The 6,317-nt window shown below is 38.8% G+C and overlaps 1 protein-coding gene across 1 annotated transcript in view; it reads left to right on the forward strand.

Moving 5' to 3' along the window:
• LOC108800320 (mitochondrial import inner membrane translocase subunit TIM44-like) overlaps window positions 1-6,317 on the forward strand; it is a 207,288-nt gene that overhangs the window by 119,251 nt on the left and 81,720 nt on the right. The window lies entirely within an intron of this gene.

Genomic DNA, 6,317 nt, shown 5'->3' on the forward strand with positions numbered 1-6,317 from the left:
AAAAGCAGTGAATCTGTCCTCCTCTAGGGTGTACGTTAAGGTGTTATTTTAACACAGACAACACCTTTACCTACACCCCACTAAAAGGCACTCGCTGCATGCTCATGACTGCATATATTGCTTTTTTCTAGCCATTTGATATACCCTCTGTATCATTTCCCAGTAGCTTTACAATGTAGTCTTAAACAGTAAACATAAAAAAAAAACTCTCATGAGGTAGTATGAGCCAACATCATAAAAATGTATAAAAACAGAAGAAATACTTGCATACACCAACTACTCACATAGAAATGATTACATTTCACATAAAAAAAAACTTCCAGGGGTGTGCTGTAGCCAAAAGCAAAATGGCTGCATAAAGTAGCAACACTGTCCTTACCTCAGCTCATATCAGCGCTCAGCACCACTTCAAATTGCATGTAGAAGTCTTACTGAATCAGTCTCACAGGAGACCAAAAATACTCCACCCTAACTAATGAAGTTCTTTGGTCCTCCAAAAACGTCTGCAGAAAATGAAGAAGGTAAGTCTCTGTCAGAGATGCCGCCTTTATCATCATGCAACAAAGGAGGGGAATCTGGGCTGAACAAAGACAAAGCTCGCTCAGCTCACATTTATTCAAAATGCCACACATAGTGTGGAGGCTCTGGCCAGTGAGCACCCAGCACACCACTGGACCTGATTGGGATAAAAAAAAAAGCCAAAGAGTATACAGGTGAAACTCGAATAATTAGAATATCGTGCAAAAGTAATTGCAGTAAGTGCTGCAAAAGGGGCCCAAACCAAGTACTGAGTACATATGCATGCTTGTACTTTTCAGAGGTCCGATATTGTTCTATGTACAATCATTGTTTTATTGATTGCATGTAATAATCTACTTTTTTGAGGTTGTGGATTTGGGGTTCTTGGGGTTTTCATGAGCTGTAAGCCATAATCATCACAATTATGACAAATCACGGCTTGAATTATCTTGCTTTGCATGTAATGAGTCTATCTCATATATTAGTTTCACCTTTTAAGTTGCATTAGTGAAATAAATGAACTTTGCACGATATTCTAATTATTCGAGTTTCACCTGTATCGTGCTATATAAAGCAAAGCTAAATAGATTGTACCACTGCAGAATTGTTGGAGCCACACCTCCGTGACAGTTTTGCATTGATACAGTGTATTTAGCATTGCTTTATATAGAGTGATATGCAGTTTGGTTTTTGCAGTTCCCCATCAGGTTAGGGGCTGGGTGCTGATTGGTCAGAGTGTACACAATGTCAGGGTTTGATTTGGTTTTGGGATCTTTTTATGTGGTTGGGGTGGTTTGGGTAAATAGGAGGGCCCCCACATTAAGGGATAGGTTGGTAACAAATGTTATAGATCCATCTGGTAGAGGTGTTGCCCTATTTAGTAGAGTAGGTTTTTACCTCTGTCAAAAACGTTTCAGCTGTAGGGCTGTTGTAGGAACAGTGAAAATAACAAAAAAAAGCATTTACATTTGACAGTTAATATTAAGACATATGGCGTTAGTACATTTATTACTTGTCACTTGTTGTTCTTTGTGACTATCGTGTTGGAATGTCTTTGTGGTTACCAATACATAGGTAGAACCACAGGAAAATGACAACAAAGGATTAAGGAACATATGAATAATATAAAAAAAGGGTATAAACATCATAGGGTCTCACAACATTTTAGGGATGTCCATAACAGGAGACCCGAGGGGATTCATTTTTTATGGTATTCGTGAAGTAAAAAGACATTGGAGGGTAACCATTTTAAAAAGAAAGAAACTAAATGGGTCTTTGTACTTGACACTACAGGACCTAAAGGGTTAATTATAACTGGATTTAGACCTCTTTTTCCGCATCGTTCAGGGGCTGGAGGGGGCGTGGCGGTGCTATTAAGTTAATAGCACCGCAGCCATGCCCCCAATGCCTGCATTCCGGTCCGGTGCCATCAGAAAAAATTGTGCATGCAGCATATTTTTGACCGGACTAGAACGCACGCATTGATGTGTCACACGATCGGGTGCGAGCGTTCGCACTGCGGCTAGGGGGCATGGCTGTGGAGCCATTTACTTCAATGCACCGCCACGCTCCTTCCTGGCCCTGAACGCAGGGAGCCGGTCGGGATGCAATCCAGTGCGCTCTGGCAGAAAATTGGTCCGTAATGCACTGTTTGTGGTGTAAACTAGCCCTTAATGTATCATTATTGACATATTTTTTTTGTTTTTGCTCTTCTCTTGTCATTATTTTTTGTTCTAGATTATTATATTTGATGTTTATTGTTTAGTTAGGTAGGATGTGTTATTTAATAGTGATTTATTTCCCTCCACAAATACATCACTACATTTAGGTATTGTTCTCCTGATAATATAATTGTGAGGATTGTTTTCTGCATTATATAGATTGGATGTTTACTGTTTAAACCTCTAAGGATAGGAGATATCTAGTGGCTAAATAAGGAAAAACAGCTCTACGGGGTTTAATATGGATGGGGAGGAAATATTAAGGACATAGAACTAGTCAGCATATGCACCATGCCTGACTATGTCCAATGACGAAACGCGCTGAGTTGGCAGGTATATGCTGATGTCACGTTCTCCTGGAAGTGGCAATCGGACACGAATTAGGTGAGTGCTGCTGAACAGGGATGGTTTGTTAAGCCTTTTGTACTTTATACACTTTAAGTGTTCTTAAACTTCGTTTAAAACAAAGTTTGTAACAGTATTACACTATGGGAACATCTGTTTATGTTCTCTCATGGAGTCACTGAGGATTGGAGCTGGAGCTATCAGAGGGGTTGCCGACCCAGACTAAATATTTGGGCTCCTAAGGATTCTTGTATATAGTGGTCATGTCCATCTGGTGACTGAATTGATCCCTGATTTCCACACAGAGAAGGGTTTTCACATATTAGAAAGCACTGTGAATCCTTGTGTGCATTTGTGTGGATGAACATTTAGCACTGATGAATACAAGCACTTTATATTGAAGCACTTTAAATTGTTTGCACATTGTATGTTTTTGTAAGCGTGATTAGATGTGCCTCATAAGATGAGATTGGTGTTTTATGTAATGTGATGAGATTAGCGATATTATTTTATTTATTAGGAGATTTAAGCATATTAACCATATTGCATTTATGGTCACACATTGAGATTATTAATTATTTATAATTGTTGGTTTGTTATTTCATAGGTTACTTTGGTTTGAGTGCAGTTCAATTTTCTATCTTATTATCGTATGTAAGTGGTGGATGTCACTTTGCACACAGCTGCTGAGATATTTTCAATTGAACAGTCTGGTTAGAGGCACAGACATTTTTTGCATTATTTTGGTTTGGGTAATTGTACACTCCTTGCTTGTAGTATAGTAGTAGTATATATGGAATATCAACATTGTTTTTAATCTGTTGCCTGAAAATAAAAGAGCTGTTTTTTTGCACAGATACTTATTCTTTCACAAACGTTTTATTAAAGAAATTAAAGGAATACACATATTAAAACTTTCAAAAATGAAAAAGCAAACAGGACAAATAGTGGGTAATAACAGTCAATAACGAATAAAAAGGCAAAATTAAGTTAAGCCGAAGACGGCTATCCAATAGTGTAATTGAGAGTCACACAAATGATAATACAAAGTTAACAAGTTTCCAAAAAGGTATTGGGTAAGTTGTATGGATGAAAGTAAAGTCAGTGCAGTTGGGGGTGTGGCTTGCGGCCTGATGTAGTGGGACGATGGATGCGAACTCTCTGGCGACATCTTGTTTGTTTGATCTCCAGCTTACCCAGGCGTGTGGGGACCTTCTGTCCCGCCGTTTTTCGGGCTCTAGTCCTGGACGCCCTGCTACATTCTGTTTCTTGGGCTTTGCTGTCTTGGACTGGCAGGGATGCTCAGTGGCGGTCAGTGACGTGGCCGCTTCGCATAGCGGAGACTGCGATGCCCCGGGGAGAAAAAAAGACGAAAGGTCTTTCAGCTGCGTGTCAGGAATTCAATTTTCAGTGCCGTGTGATGATGCGGAGGCAGACGCTGAGCCGCCGTCTCCCGGCAAGCCAGCACGAGACAATTGTATGGAAGCCGCTAAGCTAAGCAGCTGGATAGTTTTATTAGGCATGTTGCCATTCTACTGCAGACACCTACAGATCCCACTCACAGATCAAAGCTCTGGTGGGGAGAGTTAAAATGTCAATGCAAAGGAATGCTGTAAATACCTTTTCAAGATGATGATATTGAAAATCGGCTACGGAGAAATAATATACATATCCCAGAAAGGACAGAGGGTAATATCTTAATTGCCTTTCTGAAAATTGGCTTTTAGAGATATTTGGTAAAGAAAATTTATCTTCAGTATTTGGGGGGAAAGAGCATATAGGATTCCATCACGGAAGCTTCCTCTGGGAAATCCACCACGTCTTATGTTAATTAGACTATTGAATTATCAGGATAAAGAGAAGATTCTGTGCAGAGTCAGGGAAAAAGGTGACATTATATTTGCAGGCAAATAAAATTATGTTTTTCCCTGACTTTTCACAAGAAACTCAGAAGAAGAGAGTAAAGTTCCAGGAGGTTAAAAAAACGTCTTCAACAAATGCGTTTTACATATTCAATGCTTTACCCTGCTAAATTATGGGTGTTAGCAGTAGAAACTCACTTCTTTGAGACAGCAGCTCAGGCGTCAACCTGGCTAGATACATTTGTTTAGTATAATTGGGTATATGCTGGTTTAATACTTTGTGATCAGATGACTTTTCTTAGGGCAGTAGAGTTCTTCATGTCCCCGTTAAAAAAAATATCTACTGGCGCTATTCCAAGCCGCAGTAATATGCGGCTTGTGGTCGAGGCCTTTCAAGCCAAAAAATAATCCCCCTTGTTTTTCCTGTGAGGATTGTTTTTTCTTTTTGGTTTGTTTTGTGTTTTGTGTTTTTTTAATGTTAATTTTATATTGATGGGGTTTTTTGTTTGTTTTTTTAATGGCAATTATGACAGAGCGAAAATTTGAATATATGTTCATACATGGTAGACCGCTCTTTGGCCACTAGTAAAATGGCTTGTCCACTTTCATTTATGATAATTATCGAACAAATTGGCATGGAAGTTTCTATACTGTGGTTACTATTGATATATATATGTGTGTGTGTGTATATACATATATATATATACAGTGGGGCAAAAAAGTATTTAGTCAGCCACCAAAATGTTAGGGGTCTAAATGACCCTGTGAAATGTAGAGCGATATTTGATTATTTACTTATATATAACCGGCTATTATATGTTTGCAGGAGACACATACTAATGTAGACACATGTAAATTAATCGAACACTGGTTTTGTCAAGTGTTTCATTCATTCCATTCTTCAGTGGTGTCTCCATCTTGATACATAAGAATATACCCTTCTCTTGCATACAATCAAGTATAGATGTAGCTGGCCAGTTGATATCTCTTTATTGTCGGTTATACTATAAAGAGTTAATTGCAAATTAAGTGCAATTATAATAATTGCAAATATTTATATACCACCCCCTTACTCAAAGTATTTAAAGCTTTGGCTAGGTATATGTCAGATAAACTTCTACTTCCTGTATTAGTCTTGGGAGATTTTAATAACTATATGGACCCAGCTATGGATACATTTCCATTTGTTCCTAAAATAACCAATGCAACAGCATTTTCTAGATTTGTGGGGAAATGGGGTTAGTAGATATCTGGCGTAGGTTGAATCCAAATGTGCGTCAGTTTACATGCCATTCTAAATCTTATAATACTTTGTCACGTATTGATTATGTACTGGGGACATCAGAGATTTTACCTTATGTTTCAACGGTGGTAATACAGCCTAGATGTCTCTCCGATCCCTCTGATATTGGTTTAGCTCAATTTGGGCAATTTGATATTACTAGTTAATTGGTGATTGAATCCTTGCTGGATGTCGCTGATATAGGAGCGATTAACTATGGAGGAGTATATAGATGAGTTTTTACAGATTAACTTTCGGTCAGCTTCAGTGATAATGGTGTTGGGACATATTAGAGACCCTCCAGGCCATTTACATTTAAAAAAACAAATTATAGAGTGTTTGTTTTTACCTGTTCTATAAAACACTATACACTTCTAGAGTGACCTACACAGATCTGGATGTTATAGATTATAGAGCTGCAACAGTTAATCGATTAAGTCGATTAAAATCGACGATTGAAAATGTTGGCAACGTTTTCGATCGTCGATTCGTCGGCTATCGATTGCTTAGCCTGTTCGGGGCTCCGCACGCGGCCTGAGTCGCACGTCACGCGTCACACGCTGCTCCCGACGTGTCCACCGCACAGGC

Source organism: Nanorana parkeri, unplaced genomic scaffold, assembly GCF_000935625.1.
Source record: "Nanorana parkeri isolate BGI_ZX_2015 unplaced genomic scaffold, ASM93562v1 scaffold1991, whole genome shotgun sequence".
Lineage (NCBI taxonomy): Eukaryota > Metazoa > Chordata > Amphibia > Anura > Dicroglossidae > Nanorana > Nanorana parkeri.